Source organism: Garra rufa, chromosome 2 (genome assembly GCF_049309525.1).
Source record: "Garra rufa chromosome 2, GarRuf1.0, whole genome shotgun sequence".
Lineage (NCBI taxonomy): Eukaryota > Metazoa > Chordata > Actinopteri > Cypriniformes > Cyprinidae > Garra > Garra rufa.
Genome location: NC_133362.1, coordinates 50814486 through 50832560, shown reverse-complemented (window position 1 = coordinate 50832560; position 18075 = coordinate 50814486). Strand labels below are relative to the sequence as shown.

At 47.9% G+C, this 18075-nt stretch overlaps 36 non-coding genes across 36 annotated transcripts; all 36 read right to left on the bottom strand.

Moving 5' to 3' along the window:
- Positions 1-643: 643 nt before the first annotated feature.
- Positions 644-716, bottom strand: trnar-ccu (transfer RNA arginine (anticodon CCU)). Its single transcript has one exon. It is a non-coding gene; the product is annotated as a tRNA-Arg (tRNA).
- A 596-nt stretch (positions 717-1312) lies between these two features.
- Positions 1313-1385, bottom strand: trnar-ccu (transfer RNA arginine (anticodon CCU)). The gene has a single exon. It is a non-coding gene; the product is annotated as a tRNA-Arg (tRNA).
- A 160-nt stretch (positions 1386-1545) lies between these two features.
- On the bottom strand, positions 1546-1617 carry trnam-cau (transfer RNA methionine (anticodon CAU)). Its single transcript has one exon. It is a non-coding gene; the product is annotated as a tRNA-Met (tRNA).
- A 462-nt stretch (positions 1618-2079) lies between these two features.
- Positions 2080-2151, bottom strand: trnam-cau (transfer RNA methionine (anticodon CAU)). The gene has a single exon. It is a non-coding gene; the product is annotated as a tRNA-Met (tRNA).
- Positions 2152-3157: 1006 nt separating this feature from the next.
- On the bottom strand, positions 3158-3229 carry trnam-cau (transfer RNA methionine (anticodon CAU)). The gene has a single exon. It is a non-coding gene; the product is annotated as a tRNA-Met (tRNA).
- Positions 3230-3337: 108 nt separating this feature from the next.
- trnam-cau (transfer RNA methionine (anticodon CAU)) lies at positions 3338-3409 on the bottom strand. The gene has a single exon. It is a non-coding gene; the product is annotated as a tRNA-Met (tRNA).
- Positions 3410-3595: 186 nt separating this feature from the next.
- trnar-ccu (transfer RNA arginine (anticodon CCU)) lies at positions 3596-3668 on the bottom strand. Its single transcript has one exon. It is a non-coding gene; the product is annotated as a tRNA-Arg (tRNA).
- Positions 3669-4364: 696 nt separating this feature from the next.
- Positions 4365-4436, bottom strand: trnam-cau (transfer RNA methionine (anticodon CAU)). Its single transcript has one exon. It is a non-coding gene; the product is annotated as a tRNA-Met (tRNA).
- Positions 4437-4544: 108 nt separating this feature from the next.
- On the bottom strand, positions 4545-4616 carry trnam-cau (transfer RNA methionine (anticodon CAU)). The gene has a single exon. It is a non-coding gene; the product is annotated as a tRNA-Met (tRNA).
- Positions 4617-4802: 186 nt separating this feature from the next.
- On the bottom strand, positions 4803-4875 carry trnar-ccu (transfer RNA arginine (anticodon CCU)). Its single transcript has one exon. It is a non-coding gene; the product is annotated as a tRNA-Arg (tRNA).
- Positions 4876-5573: 698 nt separating this feature from the next.
- trnam-cau (transfer RNA methionine (anticodon CAU)) lies at positions 5574-5645 on the bottom strand. The gene has a single exon. It is a non-coding gene; the product is annotated as a tRNA-Met (tRNA).
- A 464-nt stretch (positions 5646-6109) lies between these two features.
- On the bottom strand, positions 6110-6181 carry trnam-cau (transfer RNA methionine (anticodon CAU)). The gene has a single exon. It is a non-coding gene; the product is annotated as a tRNA-Met (tRNA).
- A 1006-nt stretch (positions 6182-7187) lies between these two features.
- trnam-cau (transfer RNA methionine (anticodon CAU)) lies at positions 7188-7259 on the bottom strand. The gene has a single exon. It is a non-coding gene; the product is annotated as a tRNA-Met (tRNA).
- A 366-nt stretch (positions 7260-7625) lies between these two features.
- Positions 7626-7698, bottom strand: trnar-ccu (transfer RNA arginine (anticodon CCU)). The gene has a single exon. It is a non-coding gene; the product is annotated as a tRNA-Arg (tRNA).
- A 776-nt stretch (positions 7699-8474) lies between these two features.
- On the bottom strand, positions 8475-8547 carry trnar-ccu (transfer RNA arginine (anticodon CCU)). Its single transcript has one exon. It is a non-coding gene; the product is annotated as a tRNA-Arg (tRNA).
- Positions 8548-8707: 160 nt separating this feature from the next.
- On the bottom strand, positions 8708-8779 carry trnam-cau (transfer RNA methionine (anticodon CAU)). Its single transcript has one exon. It is a non-coding gene; the product is annotated as a tRNA-Met (tRNA).
- A 462-nt stretch (positions 8780-9241) lies between these two features.
- trnam-cau (transfer RNA methionine (anticodon CAU)) lies at positions 9242-9313 on the bottom strand. The gene has a single exon. It is a non-coding gene; the product is annotated as a tRNA-Met (tRNA).
- Positions 9314-10139: 826 nt separating this feature from the next.
- On the bottom strand, positions 10140-10211 carry trnam-cau (transfer RNA methionine (anticodon CAU)). Its single transcript has one exon. It is a non-coding gene; the product is annotated as a tRNA-Met (tRNA).
- A 108-nt stretch (positions 10212-10319) lies between these two features.
- Positions 10320-10391, bottom strand: trnam-cau (transfer RNA methionine (anticodon CAU)). Its single transcript has one exon. It is a non-coding gene; the product is annotated as a tRNA-Met (tRNA).
- A 108-nt stretch (positions 10392-10499) lies between these two features.
- Positions 10500-10571, bottom strand: trnam-cau (transfer RNA methionine (anticodon CAU)). The gene has a single exon. It is a non-coding gene; the product is annotated as a tRNA-Met (tRNA).
- Positions 10572-10857: 286 nt separating this feature from the next.
- Positions 10858-10929, bottom strand: trnam-cau (transfer RNA methionine (anticodon CAU)). The gene has a single exon. It is a non-coding gene; the product is annotated as a tRNA-Met (tRNA).
- A 466-nt stretch (positions 10930-11395) lies between these two features.
- Positions 11396-11467, bottom strand: trnam-cau (transfer RNA methionine (anticodon CAU)). Its single transcript has one exon. It is a non-coding gene; the product is annotated as a tRNA-Met (tRNA).
- A 108-nt stretch (positions 11468-11575) lies between these two features.
- trnam-cau (transfer RNA methionine (anticodon CAU)) lies at positions 11576-11647 on the bottom strand. Its single transcript has one exon. It is a non-coding gene; the product is annotated as a tRNA-Met (tRNA).
- Positions 11648-11833: 186 nt separating this feature from the next.
- Positions 11834-11906, bottom strand: trnar-ccu (transfer RNA arginine (anticodon CCU)). Its single transcript has one exon. It is a non-coding gene; the product is annotated as a tRNA-Arg (tRNA).
- A 696-nt stretch (positions 11907-12602) lies between these two features.
- Positions 12603-12674, bottom strand: trnam-cau (transfer RNA methionine (anticodon CAU)). The gene has a single exon. It is a non-coding gene; the product is annotated as a tRNA-Met (tRNA).
- Positions 12675-12782: 108 nt separating this feature from the next.
- Positions 12783-12854, bottom strand: trnam-cau (transfer RNA methionine (anticodon CAU)). Its single transcript has one exon. It is a non-coding gene; the product is annotated as a tRNA-Met (tRNA).
- A 186-nt stretch (positions 12855-13040) lies between these two features.
- trnar-ccu (transfer RNA arginine (anticodon CCU)) lies at positions 13041-13113 on the bottom strand. The gene has a single exon. It is a non-coding gene; the product is annotated as a tRNA-Arg (tRNA).
- Positions 13114-13811: 698 nt separating this feature from the next.
- trnam-cau (transfer RNA methionine (anticodon CAU)) lies at positions 13812-13883 on the bottom strand. The gene has a single exon. It is a non-coding gene; the product is annotated as a tRNA-Met (tRNA).
- Positions 13884-14169: 286 nt separating this feature from the next.
- trnam-cau (transfer RNA methionine (anticodon CAU)) lies at positions 14170-14241 on the bottom strand. The gene has a single exon. It is a non-coding gene; the product is annotated as a tRNA-Met (tRNA).
- Positions 14242-15067: 826 nt separating this feature from the next.
- On the bottom strand, positions 15068-15139 carry trnam-cau (transfer RNA methionine (anticodon CAU)). The gene has a single exon. It is a non-coding gene; the product is annotated as a tRNA-Met (tRNA).
- Positions 15140-15247: 108 nt separating this feature from the next.
- Positions 15248-15319, bottom strand: trnam-cau (transfer RNA methionine (anticodon CAU)). The gene has a single exon. It is a non-coding gene; the product is annotated as a tRNA-Met (tRNA).
- Positions 15320-15685: 366 nt separating this feature from the next.
- trnar-ccu (transfer RNA arginine (anticodon CCU)) lies at positions 15686-15758 on the bottom strand. The gene has a single exon. It is a non-coding gene; the product is annotated as a tRNA-Arg (tRNA).
- A 776-nt stretch (positions 15759-16534) lies between these two features.
- trnar-ccu (transfer RNA arginine (anticodon CCU)) lies at positions 16535-16607 on the bottom strand. Its single transcript has one exon. It is a non-coding gene; the product is annotated as a tRNA-Arg (tRNA).
- A 160-nt stretch (positions 16608-16767) lies between these two features.
- trnam-cau (transfer RNA methionine (anticodon CAU)) lies at positions 16768-16839 on the bottom strand. Its single transcript has one exon. It is a non-coding gene; the product is annotated as a tRNA-Met (tRNA).
- Positions 16840-17303: 464 nt separating this feature from the next.
- Positions 17304-17375, bottom strand: trnam-cau (transfer RNA methionine (anticodon CAU)). Its single transcript has one exon. It is a non-coding gene; the product is annotated as a tRNA-Met (tRNA).
- Positions 17376-17561: 186 nt separating this feature from the next.
- On the bottom strand, positions 17562-17634 carry trnar-ccu (transfer RNA arginine (anticodon CCU)). The gene has a single exon. It is a non-coding gene; the product is annotated as a tRNA-Arg (tRNA).
- Between the last annotated feature and the right edge of the window lie 441 nt (positions 17635-18075).

Sequence of the window (18075 nt, the reverse complement as noted above, 5' to 3'; positions counted from 1 at the left end):
ACTTGATTCTGGCACACATTTCTAACTTGTCTTGCAGCACCTGAGCACATATAAAAGTGAAACAATCTTAGCAGATGACGGTTTCAATCCATCGACTTCCGGGCCCAGCACGCTTCCGCTGCGCCACTCTGCTTGTCTTGATATAGAGCCTGTGCACTGGTCTTTTCAACATAACTTGAACGCCCTGGCTTAGGAGGCCAGAGCCTTATCCATTAGGCCACTGGGGCTGTCATGCAGTTGTTTACTTTTTCTTTTAGTTCTCCATCTCATTCAGCTTTTGGATGAACAACTATTGTGAGAGGACCAAGTGACTTTAGGTTTTCACGAACAGGCTCTGAACATTTCTCTTTTTTGGGGGCTCTGTCATATATACAAGCTCAGAAGTCTTAGCAGAGGATGGTTTCGATCCATCGACCTCTGGGTTATGGGCCCAGCACTCTCCCGCTGCGCCACTCTGCTTGTCTTGATGTAGAGTCTATGCACTGGTCTTTTCAACATAACGAATCTTGCACACATTTCTAAATTGTCTTGCAGCACCTGGGCACATATAAAAGTGAAACAAGCTCAGCAGAGGATGGTTTCGATCCATCAGCTTCTGGGTTATGGGCCCAGCACGCCTTCGCTGCGCCACTCTGCTGAAAGTCACCCCAGATGGGACTCGAACCCACAATCCCTGGCTTAGGAGGCCAGTGCCTTATCCATTAGGCCACTGGGGCTGTCATGTAGTTCTTTACTTTTTCTTTTAGTTCTCCATCTCATTCAGCTTCTGGATGAACAACTATTGTGAGAGGACCAAGTGACTTTAGGCTTTCAAGAACAGGCTCTGAACATTTCTCTTTTTTGGGGGCTCTGTCATATATACAAGCTCAGAAGTCTTAGCAGAGGATGGTTTCGATCCATCGACCTCTGGGTTATAGGCCCAGCAAGCTTCCGCTGCACCACTCTGCTTGACTTGATGCGGAGCTCGTGCACTGGTCTTTTCAACATAACGAATCTTGCACACATTTCTAAATTGTCTTGCAGCACCTGGGCACATATAAAAGTGACACAAGCTTAGCAGAGGATGGTTTCGATCCATCGACCTCTGGGTTATGGGCCCAGCACACTTCCGCTGCGCCACTCTGCTTGACTTGATGTGGAGCTCGTGCACTGGTCTTTTCAACATAACATGATTCTTGCACAAATTTCTAACTTGTCTTGAAGCACTTGGGCACAAATAAAAGTGAAACAACCTTAGCAGAGGATGGTTTCGATCCATCGACCTCTGGGTTATGGGCCCAGCACGCCTTCGCTGCGCCACTCTGCTGAAAGTCACCCCAGATAGGACTCGAACCCACAATCCCTGGCTTAGGAGGCCAGAGCCTTATCCATTAGGCCACTGGGGCTGTCATGCAGTTGTTTACTTTTTCTTTTAGTTCTCCAACTCATTCAGCTTTTGGATGAACAACTATTGTGAGAGGACCAAGTGACTTTAGGTTTTCAAGAACAGGCTCTGAACATTTGTCTTTTTTGGGGGCTCTGTCATATATACAAGCTCAGAAGTCTTAGCAGAGGATGGTTTCGATCCATCGACCTCTGGGTTATGGGCCCAGCACGCTTCCGCTGCGCCACTCTGCTTGTCTTGATGTGGAGCTCGTGCACTGGTCTTTTCAACACAACATGATTCTTGCACAAATTTCTAACTTGTCTTGAAGCACTTGGGCACAAATAAAAGTGAAACAACCTTAGCAGAGGATGGTTGCGATCCATCGACCTCTGGGTTATGGGCCCAGCACGCTCCCGCTGCGCCACTCTGCTTGTCTTGATGTAGAGTCTGTGCAGTGGTCTTTTCAACATAACGAATCTTGCACACATTTCTAAATTGTCTTGCAGCACCTGGGCACATATAAAAGTGACACAACCTTAACAGAGGATGGTTTCGATCCATCGACCTCTGGGTTATGGGCCCAGCACGCTCCCGCTGCGCCACTCTGCTTGTCTTGATGTAGAGTCTGTGCACTGGTCTTTTCAACATAACGAATCTTGCACACATTTCTAAATTGTCTTGCAGCACCTGGGCACATAAAAGTGACACATGCTTAGCAGAGGATGGTTTCGATCCATCGACCTCTGGGTTATGGGCCCAGCACGCTTCCGCTGCGCCACTCTGCTTGACTTGACGTAGAGCTTGTGCACTGGTCTTTTCAACATAACATGATTCTTGCACATATTTCTAACTTGTCTTGCAGCACTTGGGCACATATAAAAGTGAAACAAGCTCAGCAGAGGATGGTTTCGATCCATCGACTTCTGGGTTATGGGCCCAGCACGCTTCCGCTGCGCCACTCTGCTTGACTTGATGTAGAGCTTGTGCACTGGTCTTTTCAACATAACATGATTCTTGCACATATTTCTAACTTGTCTTGCAGCACTTGGGCACATATAAAAGTGAAACAAGCTCAGCAGAGGATGGTTTCGATCCATTGACCTCTGGGTTATGGGCCCAGCACGCTTCCGCTGCTCCACTCTGCTTGACTTGATGTGGAGCTCGTGCACTGGTCTTTTCAACATAACATGATTCTTGCACAAATTTCTAACTTGTCTTGAAGCACTTGGGCACAAATAAAAGTGAAACAAGCTTAGCAGAGGATGGTTTCGATCCATCGACCTCTGGGTTACGGGCCCAGCAGGCTTCCGCTGCACCACTCTGCTTGACTTGATGTGGAGCTCGTGCACTGGTCTTTTCAACATAACATGATTCTTGCACAAATTTCTAACTTGTCTTGAAGCACTTGGGCACAAATAAAAGCAAAACAACCTTAGCAGAGGATGGTTTTGATCCATCGACCTCTGGGTTATGGGCCCAGCACTCTCCCGCTGCGCCACTCTGCTTGTCTTGATGTAGAGTCTGTGCACTGGTCTTTTCAACATAACGAATCTTGCACACATTTCTAAATTGTCTTGCAGCACCTGGGCACATATAAAAGCAAAACAACCTTAGCAGAGGATGGTTTTGATCCATCGACCTCTGGGTTATGGGCCCAGCACGCTTCCGCTGCGCCACTCTGCTTGTCTTGATGTAGAGCCTGTGCACTGGTCTTTTCAACATAACTTGAATCTTGCACACATTTCTAACTTGTCTTGCAGCACCTGGGCACCTATAGAAGTGACACAAGCTTAGCAGAGGATGGTTTCGATCCATCGACCTCTGGGTTATGGGCCCAGCACGCTTCCGCTGCGCCACTCTGCTTGTCTTGATGTAGAGCCTGTGCACTGGTCTTTTCAACATAACTTGAATCTTGCACACATTTCTAACTTGTCTTGCAGCACCTGGGCACATATAAAAGTGACACAAGCTTAGCAGAGGATGGTTTCGATCCATCGACCTCTGGGTTATGGGCCCAGCACGCTTCCGCTGCGCCACTCTGCTTGACTTGATGTAGAGCTTGTGCACTGGTCTTTTCAACATAACATGATTCTTGCACATATTTCTAACTTGTCTTGCAGCACCTGGGCACATATAAAAGTGAAACAAGCTCAGCAGAGGATGGTTTCGATCCATCACCTTCTGGGTTATGGGCCCAGCACGCCTTCGCTGCGCCACTCTGCTGAAAGTCACCCCAGATGGGACTCGAACCCACAATCCCTGGCTTAGGAGGCCAGTGCCTTATCCATTAGGCCACTGGGGCTGTTATGTAGTTGTTTACTTTTTCTTTTAGTTCTCCATCTCATTCAGCTTCTGGATGAACAACTATTGTGAGAGGACCAAGTGACTTTTGGTTTTCAAGAACAGGCTCTGAACATTTCTCTTTTTTGGGGGCTCTGTCATATATACAAGCTCCGAAGTCTTAGCAGAGGATGGTTTCGATCCATCGACCTCTGGGTTATAGGCCCAGCAAGCTTCCGCTGCACCACTCTGCTTGACTTGATGCGGAGCTCGTGCACTGGTCTTTTCAACATAACGAATCTTGCACACATTTCTAAATTGTCTTGCAGCACCTGGGCACATATAAAAGTGACACAAGCTTAGCAGAGGATGATTTCAATCCATCGACCTCTGGGTTATGGGCCCAGCACGCTTCCGCTGCGCCACTCTGCTTGACTTGATGTGGAGCTCGTGCACTGGTCTTTTCAACATAACATGATTCTTGCATAAATTTCTAACTTGTCTTGAAGCACTTGGGCACAAATAAAAGTGAAACAACCTTAGCAGAGGATGGTTTCGATCCATCGACCTCTGGGTTATGGGCCCAGCACTCTCCCGCTGCGCCACTCTGCTTGTCTTGATGTAGAGTCTATGCACTGGTCTTTTCAACATAACGAATCTTGCACACATTTCTAAATTGTCTTGCAGCACCTGGGCACATATAAAAGTGACACAAGCTTAGCAGAGGATGGTTTCGATCCATCGACCTCTGGGTTATGGGCCCAGCACGCTTCCGCTGCGCCACTCTGCTTGTCTTGATGTAGAGCCTGTGCACTGGTCTTTTCAACATAACTTGAATCTTGCACACATTTCTAACTTGTCTTGCAGCACCTGGGCACATATAAAAGTGACACAAGCTTAGCAGAGGATGGTTTCGATCCATCGACCTCTGGGTTATGGGCCCAGCACGCTTCCGCTGCGCCACTCTGCTTGACTTGATGTAGAGCTTGTGCACTGGTGTTTTCAACATAACATGATTCTTGCACATATTTCTAACTTGTCTTGCAGCACCTGGGCACATATAAAAGTGAAACAAGCTCAGCAGAGGATGGTTTCGATCCATCAGCTTCTGGGTTATGGGCCCAGCACGCCTTCGCTGCGCCACTTTGCTGAAAGTCACCCCAGATGGGACTCGAACCCACAATCCCTGGCTTAGGAGGCCAGTGCCTTATCCATTAGGCCACTGGGGCTGTCATGTAGTTGTTTACTTTTTCTTTTAGTTCTCCATCTCATTCAGCTTCTGGATGAACAACTATTGTGAGAGGACCAAGTGACTTTAGGTTTTCAAGAACAGGCTCTGAACATTTCTCTTTTTTGGGGGCTCTGTCATATATACAAGCTCAGAAGTCTCAGCAGAGGATGGTTTCGATCCATCGACCTCTGGGTTATAGGCCCAGCAAGCTTCCGCTGCACCACTCTGCTTGACTTGATGCGGAGCTCGTGCACTGGTCTTTTCAACATAACTTGAATCTTGCACACATTTCTAAATTGTCTTGCAGCACCTGGGCACATATAAAAGTGAAACAAGCTTAGCAGAGGATGGTTTCGATCCATCGACCTCTGGGTTACGGGCCCAGCAGGCTTCCGCTGCACCACTCTGCTTGACTTGATGTGGAGCTCGTGCACTGGTCTTTTCAACATAACATGATTCTTGCACAAATTTCTAACTTGTCTTGAAGCACTTGGGCACAAATAAAAGCAAAACAACCTTAGCAGAGGATGGTTTCGATCCATCGACCTCTGGGTTATGGGCCCAGCACTCTCCCGCTGCGCCACTCTGCTTGTCTTGATGTAGAGTCTGTGCACTGGTCTTTTCAACATAACGAATCTTGCACACATTTCTAAATTGTCTTGCAGCACCTGGGCACATATAAAAGTGACACAAGCTTAGCAGAGGATGGTTTCGATCCATCGACCTCTGGGTTATGGGCCCAGCACGCTTCCGCTGCGCCACTCTGCTTGTCTTGATGTGGAGCTCGTGCACTGGTCTTTTCAACACAACATGATTCTTGCACAAATTTCTAACTTGTCTTGAAGCACTTGGGCACAAATAAAAGTGAAACAACCTTAGCAGAGGATGGTTTCGATCCATCGACCTCTGGGTTATGGGCCCAGCACGCTCCCGCTGCGCCACTCTGCTTGTCTTGATGTAGAGTCTGTGCACTGGTCTTTTCAACATAACGAATCTTGCACACATTTCTAAATTGTCTTGCAGCACCTGGGCACATATAAAAGTGACACAACCTTAACAGAGGATGGTTTCGATCCATCGACCTCTGGGTTATGGGCCCAGCACGCTCCCGCTGCGCCACTCTGCTTGTCTTGATGTAGAGTCTGTGCACTGGTCTTTTCAACATAACGAATCTTGCACACATTTCTAAATTGTCTTGCAGCACCTGGGCACATATAAAAGTGACACAAGCTTAGCAGAGGATGGTTTCGATCCATCGACCTCTGGGTTATGGGCCCAGCACGCTTCCGCTGCGCCACTCTGCTTGACTTGACGTAGAGCTTGTGCACTGGTCTTTTCAACATAACATGATTCTTGCACATATTTCTAACTTGTCTTGCAGCACTTGGGCACATATAAAAGTGAAACAAGCTCAGCAGAGGATGGTTTCGATCCATCGACTTCTGGGTTATGGGCCCAGCACGCTTCCGCTGCGCCACTCTGCTTGACTTGATGTAGAGCTTGTGCACTGGTCTTTTCAACATAACATGATTCTTGCACATATTTCTAACTTGTCTTGCAGCACTTGGGCACATATAAAAGTGAAACAAGCTCAGCAGAGGATGGTTTCGATCCATTGACCTCTGGGTTATGGGCCCAGCACGCTTCCGCTGCTCCACTCTGCTTGACTTGATGTGGAGCTCGTGCACTGGTCTTTTCAACATAACATGATTCTTGCACAAATTTCTAACTTGTCTTGAAGCACTTGGGCACAAATAAAAGTGAAACAAGCTTAGCAGAGGATGGTTTCGATCCATCGACCTCTGGGTTACGGGCCCAGCAGGCTTCCGCTGCACCACTCTGCTTGACTTGATGTGGAGCTCGTGCACTGGTCTTTTCAACATAACATGATTCTTGCACAAATTTCTAACTTGTCTTGAAGCACTTGGGCACAAATAAAAGCAAAACAACCTTAGCAGAGGATGGTTTCGATCCATCGACCTCTGGGTTATGGGCCCAGCACTCTCCCGCTGCGCCACTCTGCTTGTCTTGATGTAGAGTCTGTGCACTGGTCTTTTCAACATAACGAATCTTGCACACATTTCTAAATTGTCTTGCAGCACCTGGGCACATATAAAAGTGACACAAGCTTAGCAGAGGATGGTTTCGATCCATCGACCTCTGGGTTATGGGCCCAGAACGCTTCCGCTGCGCCACTCTGCTTGTCTTGATGTAGAGCCTGTGCACTGGTCTTTTCAACATAACTTGAATCTTGCACACATTTCTAACTTGTCTTGCAGCACCTGGGCACCTATAGAAGTGACACAAGCTTAGCAGAGGATGGTTTCGATCCATCGACCTCTGGGTTATGGGCCCAGCACGCTTCCGCTGCGCCACTCTGCTTGTCTTGATGTAGAGCCTGTGCACTGGTCTTTTCAACATAACTTGAATCTTGCACACATTTCTAACTTGTCTTGCAGCACCTGGGCACATATAAAAGTGACACAAGCTTAGGAGAGGATGGTTTCGATCCATCAGCCTCTGGGTTATGGGCCCAGCACGCTTCCGCTGCGCCACTCTGCTTGTCTTGATGTAGAGCCTGTGCACTGGTCTTTTCAACATAACTTGAATCTTGCACACATTTCTAACTTGTCTTGCAGCACCTGGGCACATATAAAAGTGAAACAAGCTCAGCAGAGGATGGTTTCGATCCATCAGCTTCTGGGTTATGGGCCCAGCACGCCTTCGCTGCGCCACTCTGCTGAAAGTCACCCCAGATGGGACTCGAACCCACAATCCCTGGCTTAGGAGGCCAGTGCCTTATCCATTAGGCCACTGGGGCTGTTATGTAGTTGTTTACTTTTTCTTTTAGTTCTCCATCTCATTCAGCTTCTGGATGAACAACTATTGTGAGAGGACCAAGTTACTTTTGGTTTTCAAGAACAGGCTCTGAACATTTCTCTTTTTTGGGGGCTCTGTCATATATACAAGCTCCGAAGTCTTAGCAGAGGATGGTTTCGATCCATCGACCTCTGGGTTATAGGCCCAGCAAGCTTCCGCTGCACCACTCTGCTTGACTTGATGCGGAGCTCGTGCACTGGTCTTTTCAACATAACGAATCTTGCACACATTTCTAAATTGTCTTGCAGCACCTGGGCACATATAAAAGTGACACAAGCTTAGCAGAGGATGGTTTCGATCCATCGACCTCTGGGTTATGGGCCCAGCACACTTCCGCTGCGCCACTCTGCTTGACTTGATGTGGAGCTCGTGCACTGGTCTTTTCAACATAACATGATTCTTGCACAAATTTCTAACTTGTCTTGAAGCACTTGGGCACAAATAAAAGTGAAACAACCTTAGCAGAGGATGGTTTCGATCCATCGACCTCTGGGTTATGGGCCCAGCACTCTCCCGCTGCGCCACTCTGCTTGTCTTGATGTAGAGCTTGTGCACTGGTCTTTTCAACATAACATGATTCTTGCACATATTTCTAACTTGTCTTGCAGCACTTGGCCACATATAAAAGTGAAACAAGCTCAGCAGAGGATGGTTTCGATCCATCAGCTTCTGGGTTATGGGCCCAGCACGCCTTCGCTGCGCCACTCTGCTGAAAGTCACCCCAGATAGGACTCGAACCCACAATCCCTGGCTTAGGAGGCCAGAGCCTTATCCATTAGGCCACTGGGGCTGTCATGCAGTTGTTTACTTTTTCTTTTAGTTCTCCAACTCATTCAGCTTTTGGATGAACAACTATTGTGAGAGGACCAAGTGACTTTAGGTTTTCAAGAACAGGCTCTGAACATTTGTCTTTTTTGGGGGCTCTGTCATATATACAAGCTCAGAAGTCTTAGCAGAGGATGGTTTCGATCCATCGACCTCTGGGTTATGGGCCCAGCACGCTTCCGCTGCGCCACTCTGCTTGTCTTGATGTGGAGCTCGTGCACTGGTCTTTTCAACACAACATGATTCTTGCACAAATTTCTAACTTGTCTTGAAGCACTTGGGCACAAATAAAAGTGAAACAACCTTAGCAGAGGATGGTTTCGATCCATCGACCTCTGGGTTATGGGCCCAGCACGCTCCCGCTGCGCCACTCTGCTTGTCTTGATGTAGAGTCTGTGCAGTGGTCTTTTCAACATAACGAATCTTGCACACATTTCTAAATTGTCTTGCAGCACCTGGGCACATATAAAAGTGACACAACCTTAACAGAGGATGGTTTCGATCCATCGACCTCTGGGTTATGGGCCCAGCACGCTCCTGCTGCGCCACTCTGCTTGTCTTGATGTAGAGTCTGTGCACTGGTCTTTTCAACATAACGAATCTTGCACACATTTCTAAATTGTCTTGCAGCACCTGGGCACATAAAAGTGACACATGCTTAGCAGAGGATGGTTTCGATCCATCGACCTCTGGGTTATGGGCCCAGCACGCTTCCGCTGCGCCACTCTGCTTGACTTGACGTAGAGCTTGTGCACTGGTCTTTTCAACATAACATGATTCTTGCACATATTTCTAACTTGTCTTGCAGCACTTGGGCACATATAAAAGTGAAACAAGCTCAGCAGAGGATGGTTTCGATCCATCGACTTCTGGGTTATGGGCCCAGCACGCTTCCGCTGCGCCACTCTGCTTGACTTGATGTAGAGCTTGTGCACTGGTCTTTTCAACATAACATGATTCTTGCACATATTTCTAACTTGTCTTGCAGCACTTGGGCACATATAAAAGTGAAACAAGCTCAGCAGAGGATGGTTTCGATCCATTGACCTCTGGGTTATGGGCCCAGCACGCTTCCGCTGCTCCACTCTGCTTGACTTGATGTGGAGCTCGTGCACTGGTCTTTTCAACATAACATGATTCTTGCACAAATTTCTAACTTGTCTTGAAGCACTTGGGCACAAATAAAAGTGAAACAAGCTTAGCAGAGGATGGTTTCGATCCATCGACCTCTGGGTTACGGGCCCAGCAGGCTTCCGCTGCACCACTCTGCTTGACTTGATGTGGAGCTCGTGCACTGGTCTTTTCAACATAACATGATTCTTGCACAAATTTCTAACTTGTCTTGAAGCACTTGGGCACAAATAAAAGCAAAACAACCTTAGCAGAGGATGGTTTCGATCCATCGACCTCTGGGTTATGGGCCCAGCACTCTCCCGCTGCGCCACTCTGCTTGTCTTGATGTAGAGTCTGTGCACTGGTCTTTTCAACATAACGAATCTTGCACACATTTCTAAATTGTCTTGCAGCACCTGGGCACATATAAAAGTGACACAAGCTTAGCAGAGGATGGTTTCGATCCATCGACCTCTGGGTTATGGGCCCAGCACGCTTCCGCTGCGCCACTCTGCTTGTCTTGATGTAGAGCCTGTGCACTGGTCTTTTCAACATAACTTGAATCTTGCACACATTTCTAACTTGTCTTGCAGCACCTGGGCACCTATAGAAGTGACACAAGCTTAGCAGAGGATGGTTTCGATCCATCGACCTCTGGGTTATGGGCCCAGCACGCTTCCGCTGCGCCACTCTGCTTGTCTTGATGTAGAGCCTGTGCACTGGTCTTTTCAACATAACTTGAATCTTGCACACATTTCTAACTTGTCTTGCAGCACCTGGGCACATATAAAAGTGACACAAGCTTAGCAGAGGATGGTTTCGATCCATCGACCTCTGGGTTATGGGCCCAGCACGCTTCCGCTGCGCCACTCTGCTTGACTTGATGTAGAGCTTGTGCACTGGTCTTTTCAACATAACATGATTCTTGCACATATTTCTAACTTGTCTTGAAGCACTTGGGCACAAATAAAAGCAAAACAAGCTTAGCAGAGGATGGTTTCGATCCATCGACCTCTGGGTTATGGGCCCAGCACTCTCCCGCTGCGCCACTCTGCTTGTCTTGATGTAGAGTCTGTGCACTGGTCTTTTCAACATAACGAATCTTGCACACATTTCTAAATTGTCTTGCAGCACCTGGGCACATATAAAAGTGACACAAGCTTAGCAGAGGATGGTTTCGATCCATCGACCTCTGGGTTATGGGCCCAGCACGCTTCCGCTGCGCCACTCTGCTTGTCTTGATGTGGAGCTCGTGCACTGGTCTTTTCAACACAACATGATTCTTGCACAAATTTCTAACTTGTCTTGAAGCACTTGGGCACAAATAAAAGTGAAACAACCTTAGCAGAGGATGGTTTCGATCCATCGACCTCTGGGTTATGGGCCCAGCACGCTCCCGCTGCGCCACTCTGCTTGTCTTGATGTAGAGTCTGTGCACTGGTCTTTTCAACATAACGAATCTTGCACACATTTCTAAATTGTCTTGCAGCACCTGGGCACATATAAAAGTGACACAACCTTAACAGAGGATGGTTTCGATCCATCGACCTCTGGGTTATGGGCCCAGCACGCTCCCGCTGCGCCACTCTGCTTGTCTTGATGTAGAGCCTGTGCACTGGTCTTTTCAACATAACTTGAATCTTGCACACATTTCTAACTTGTCTTGCAGCACCTGGGCACCTATAGAAGTGACACAAGCTTAGCAGAGGATGGTTTCGATCCATCGACCTCTGGGTTATGGGCCCAGCACGCTTCCGCTGCGCCACTCTGCTTGTCTTGATGTAGAGCCTGTGCACTGGTCTTTTCAACATAACTTGAATCTTGCACACATTTCTAACTTGTCTTGCAGCACCTGGGCACATATAAAAGTGACACAAGCTTAGCAGAGGATGGTTTCGATCCATCGACCTCTGGGTTATGGGCCCAGCACGCTTCCGCTGCGCCACTCTGCTTGACTTGATGTAGAGCTTGTGCACTGGTCTTTTCAACATAACATGATTCTTGCACATATTTCTAACTTGTCTTGCAGCACCTGGGCACATATAAAAGTGAAACAAGCTCAGCAGAGGATGGTTTCGATCCATCACCTTCTGGGTTATGGGCCCAGCACGCCTTCGCTGCGCCACTCTGCTGAAAGTCACCCCAGATGGGACTCGAACCCACAATCCCTGGCTTAGGAGGCCAGTGCCTTATCCATTAGGCCACTGGGGCTGTTATGTAGTTGTTTACTTTTTCTTTTAGTTCTCCATCTCATTCAGCTTCTGGATGAACAACTATTGTGAGAGGACCAAGTGACTTTTGGTTTTCAAGAACAGGCTCTGAACATTTCTCTTTTTTGGGGGCTCTGTCATATATACAAGCTCCGAAGTCTTAGCAGAGGATGGTTTCGATCCATCGACCTCTGGGTTATAGGCCCAGCAAGCTTCCGCTGCACCACTCTGCTTGACTTGATGCGGAGCTCGTGCACTGGTCTTTTCAACATAACGAATCTTGCACACATTTCTAAATTGTCTTGCAGCACCTGGGCACATATAAAAGTGACACAAGCTTAGCAGAGGATGATTTCAATCCATCGACCTCTGGGTTATGGGCCCAGCACGCTTCCGCTGCGCCACTCTGCTTGACTTGATGTGGAGCTCGTGCACTGGTCTTTTCAACATAACATGATTCTTGCATAAATTTCTAACTTGTCTTGAAGCACTTGGGCACAAATAAAAGTGAAACAACCTTAGCAGAGGATGGTTTCGATCCATCGACCTCTGGGTTATGGGCCCAGCACTCTCCCGCTGCGCCACTCTGCTTGTCTTGATGTAGAGTCTATGCACTGGTCTTTTCAACATAACGAATCTTGCACACATTTCTAAATTGTCTTGCAGCACCTGGGCACATATAAAAGTGACACAAGCTTAGCAGAGGATGGTTTCGATCCATCGACCTCTGGGTTATGGGCCCAGCACGCTTCCGCTGCGCCACTCTGCTTGTCTTGATGTAGAGCCTGTGCACTGGTCTTTTCAACATAACTTGAATCTTGCACACATTTCTAACTTGTCTTGCAGCACCTGGGCACATATAAAAGTGACACAAGCTTAGCAGAGGATGGTTTCGATCCATCGACCTCTGGGTTATGGGCCCAGCACGCTTCCGCTGCGCCACTCTGCTTGACTTGATGTAGAGCTTGTGCACTGGTGTTTTCAACATAACATGATTCTTGCACATATTTCTAACTTGTCTTGCAGCACCTGGGCACATATAAAAGTGAAACAAGCTCAGCAGAGGATGGTTTCGATCCATCAGCTTCTGGGTTATGGGCCCAGCACGCCTTCGCTGCGCCACTTTGCTGAAAGTCACCCCAGATGGGACTCGAACCCACAATCCCTGGCTTAGGAGGCCAGTGCCTTATCCATTAGGCCACTGGGGCTGTCATGTAGTTGTTTACTTTTTCTTTTAGTTCTCCATCTCATTCAGCTTCTGGATGAACAACTATTGTGAGAGGACCAAGTGACTTTAGGTTTTCAAGAACAGGCTCTGAACATTTCTCTTTTTTGGGGGCTCTGTCATATATACAAGCTCAGAAGTCTCAGCAGAGGATGGTTTCGATCCATCGACCTCTGGGTTATAGGCCCAGCAAGCTTCCGCTGCACCACTCTGCTTGACTTGATGCGGAGCTCGTGCACTGGTCTTTTCAACATAACTTGAATCTTGCACACATTTCTAAATTGTCTTGCAGCACCTGGGCACATATAAAAGTGAAACAAGCTTAGCAGAGGATGGTTTCGATCCATCGACCTCTGGGTTACGGGCCCAGCAGGCTTCCGCTGCACCACTCTGCTTGACTTGATGTGGAGCTCGTGCACTGGTCTTTTCAACATAACATGATTCTTGCACAAATTTCTAACTTGTCTTGAAGCACTTGGGCACAAATAAAAGCAAAACAACCTTAGCAGAGGATGGTTTCGATCCATCGACCTCTGGGTTATGGGCCCAGCACTCTCCCGCTGCGCCACTCTGCTTGTCTTGATGTAGAGTCTGTGCACTGGTCTTTTCAACATAACGAATCTTGCACACATTTCTAAATTGTCTTGCAGCACCTGGGCACATATAAAAGTGACACAAGCTTAGCAGAGGATGGTTTCGATCCATCGACCTCTGGGTTATGGGCCCAGCACGCTTCCGCTGCGCCACTCTGCTTGTCTTGATGTGGAGCTCGTGCACTGGTCTTTTCAACACAACATGATTCTTGCACAAATTTCTAACTTGTCTTGAAGCACTTGGGCACAAATAAAAGTGAAACAACCTTAGCAGAGGATGGTTTCGATCCATCGACCTCTGGGTTATGGGCCCAGCACGCTCCCGCTGCGCCACTCTGCTTGTCTTGATGTAGAGTCTGTGCACTGGTCTTTTCAACATAACGAATCTTGCACACATTTCTAAATTGTCTTGCAGCACCTGGGCACATATAAAAGTGACACAAGCTTAGCAGAGGATGGTTTCGATCCATCGACCTCTGGGTTATGGGCCCAGCACGCTTCCGCTGCGCCACTCTGCTTGACTTGACGTAGAGCTTGTGCACTGGTCTTTTCAACATAACATGATTCTTGCACATATTTCTAACTTGTCTTGCAGCACTTGGGCACATATAAAAGTGAAACAAGCTCAGCAGAGGATGGTTTCGATCCATCGACTTCTGGGTTATGGGCCCAGCACGCTTCCGCTGCGCCACTCTGCTTGACTTGATGTAGAGCTTGTGCACTGGTCTTTTCAACATAACATGATTCTTGCACATATTTCTAACTTGTCTTGCAGCACTTGGGCACATATAAAAGTGAAACAAGCTCAGCAGAGGATGGTTTCGATCCATTGACCTCTGGGTTATGGGCCCAGCACGCTTCCGCTGCTCCACTCTGCTTGACTTGATGTGGAGCTCGTGCACTGGTCTTTTCAACATAACATGATTCTTGCACAAATTTCTAACTTGTCTTGAAGCACTTGGGCACAAATAAAAGTGAAACAAGCTTAGCAGAGGATGGTTTCGATCCATCGACCTCTGGGTTACGGGCCCAGCAGGCTTCCGCTGCACCACTCTGCTTGACTTGATGTGGAGCTCGTGCACTGGTCTTTTCAACATAACATGATTCTTGCACAAATTTCTAACTTGTCTTGAAGCACTTGGGCACAAATAAAAGCAAAACAACCTTAGCAGAGGATGGTTTCGATCCATCGACCTCTGGGTTATGGGCCCAGCACTCTCCCGCTGCGCCACTCTGCTTGTCTTGATGTAGAGTCTGTGCACTGGTCTTTTCAACATAACGAATCTTGCACACATTTCTAAATTGTCTTGCAGCACCTGGGCACATATAAAAGTGACACAAGCTTAGCAGAGGATGGTTTCGATCCATCGACCTCTGGGTTATGGGCCCAGCACGCTTCCGCTGCGCCACTCTGCTTGTCTTGATGTAGAGCCTGTGCACTGGTCTTTTCAACATAACTTGAATCTTGCACACATTTCTAACTTGTCTTGCAGCACCTGGGCACCTATAGAAGTGACACAAGCTTAGCAGAGGATGGTTTCGATCCATCGACCTCTGGGTTATGGGCCCAGCACGCTTCCGCTGCGCCACTCTGCTTGTCTTGATGTAGAGCCTGTGCACTGGTCTTTTCAACATAACTTGAATCTTGCACACATTTCTAACTTGTCTTGCAGCACCTGGGCACATATAAAAGTGACACAAGCTTAGCAGAGGATGGTTTCGATCCATCAGCCTCTGGGTTATGGGCCCAGCACGCTTCCGCTGCGCCACTCTGCTTGTCTTGATGTAGAGCCTGTGCACTGGTCTTTTCAACATAACTTGAATCTTGCACACATTTCTAACTTGTCTTGCAGCACCTGGGCACATATAAAAGTGAAACAAGCTCAGCAGAGGATGGTTTCGATCCATCAGCTTCTGGGTTATGGGCCCAGCACGCCTTCGCTGCGCCACTCTGCTGAAAGTCACCCCAGATGGGACTCGAACCCACAATCCCTGGCTTAGGAGGCCAGTGCCTTATCCATTAGGCCACTGGGGCTGTTATGTAGTTGTTTACTTTTTCTTTTAGTTCTCCATCTCATTCAGCTTCTGGATGAACAACTATTGTGAGAGGACCAAGTTACTTTTGGTTTTCAAGAACAGGCTCTGAACATTTCTCTTTTTTGGGGGCTCTGTCATATATACAAGCTCCGAAGTCTTAGCAGAGGATGGTTTCGATCCATCGACCTCTGGGTTATAGGCCCAGCAAGCTTCCGCTGCACCACTCTGCTTGACTTGATGCGGAGCTCGTGCACTGGTCTTTTCAACATAACGAATCTTGCACACATTTCTAAATTGTCTTGCAGCACCTGGGCACATATAAAAGTGACACAAGCTTAGCAGAGGATGGTTTCGATCCATCGACCTCTGGGTTATGGGCCCAGCACACTACCGCTGCGCCACTCTGCTTGACTTGATGTGGAGCTCGTGCACTGGTCTTTTCAACATAACATGATTCTTGCACAAATTTCTAACTTGTCTTGAAGCACTTGGGCACAAATAAAAGTGAAACAACCTTAGCAGAGGATGGTTTCGATCCATCGACCTCTGGGTTATGGGCCCAGCACTCTCCCGCTGCGCCACTCTGCTTGTCTTGATGTAGAGCTTGTGCACTGGTCTTTTCAACATAACATGATTCTTGCACATATTTCTAACTTGTCTTGCAGCACTTGGCCACATATAAAAGTGAAACAAGCTCAGCAGAGGATGGTTTCGATCCATCAGCTTCTGGGTTATGGGCCCAGCACGCCTTCGCTGCGCCACTCTGCTGAAAGTCACCCCAGATAGGACTCGAACCCACAATCCCTGGCTTAGGAGGCCAGAGCCTTATCCATTAGGCCACTGGGGCTGTCATGCAGTTGTTTACTTTTTCTTTTAGTTCTCCAACTCATTCAGCTTTTGGATGAACAACTATTGTGAGAGGACCAAGTGACTTTAGGTTTTCAAGAACAGGCTCTGAACATTTGTCTTTTTTGGGGGCTCTGTCATATATACAAGCTCAGAAGTCTTAGCAGAGGATGGTTTCGATCCATCGACCTCTGGGTTATGGGCCCAGCACGCTTCCGCTGCGCCACTCTGCTTGTCTTGATGTGGAGCTCGTGCACTGGTCTTTTCAACACAACATGATTCTTGCACAAATTTCTAACTTGTCTTGAAGCACTTGGGCACAAATAAAAGTGAAACAACCTTAGCAGAGGATGGTTTCGATCCATCGACCTCTGGGTTATGGGCCCAGCACGCTCCCGCTGCGCCACTCTGCTTGTCTTGATGTAGAGTCTGTGCAGTGGTCTTTTCAACATAACGAATCTTGCACACATTTCTAAATTGTCTTGCAGCACCTGGGCACATATAAAAGTGACACAACCTTAACAGAGGATGGTTTCGATCCATCGACCTCTGGGTTATGGGCCCAGCACGCTCCTGCTGCGCCACTCTGCTTGTCTTGATGTAGAGTCTGTGCACTGGTCTTTTCAACATAACGAATCTTGCACACATTTCTAACTTGTCTTGCAGCACCTGGGCACATATAAAAGTGACACAAGCTTAGCAGAGGATGGTTTCGATCCATCGACCTCTGGGTTATGGGCCCAGCACGCTTCCGCTGCGCCACTCTGCTTGACTTGATGTAGAGCTTGTGCACTGGTCTTTTCAACATAACATGATTCTTGCACATATTTCTAACTTGTCTTGCAGCACCTGGGCACATATAAAAGTGAAACAAGCTCAGCAGAGGATGGTTTCGATCCATCACCTTCTGGGTTATGGGCCCAGCACGCCTTCGCTGCGCCACTCTGCTGAAAGTCACCCCAGATGGGACTCGAACCCACAATCCCTGGCTTAGGAGGCCAGTGCCTTATCCATTAGGCCACTGGGGCTGTTATGTAGTTGTTTACTTTTTCTTTTAGTTCTCCATCTCATTCAGCTTCTGGATGAACAACTATTGTGAGAGGACCAAGTGACTTTTGGTTTTCAAGAACAGGCTCTGAACATTTCTCTTTTTTGGGGGCTCTGTCATATATACAAGCTCCGAAGTCTTAGCAGAGGATGGTTTCGATCCATCGACCTCTGGGTTATAGGCCCAGCAAGCTTCCGCTGCACCACTCTGCTTGACTTGATGCGGAGCTCGTGCACTGGTCTTTTCAACATAACGAATCTTGCACACATTTCTAAATTGTCTTGCAGCACCTGGGCACATATAAAAGTGACACAAGCTTAGCAGAGGATGATTTCAATCCATCGACCTCTGGGTTATGGGCCCAGCACGCTTCCGCTGCGCCACTCTGCTTGACTTGATGTGGAGCTCGTGCACTGGTCTT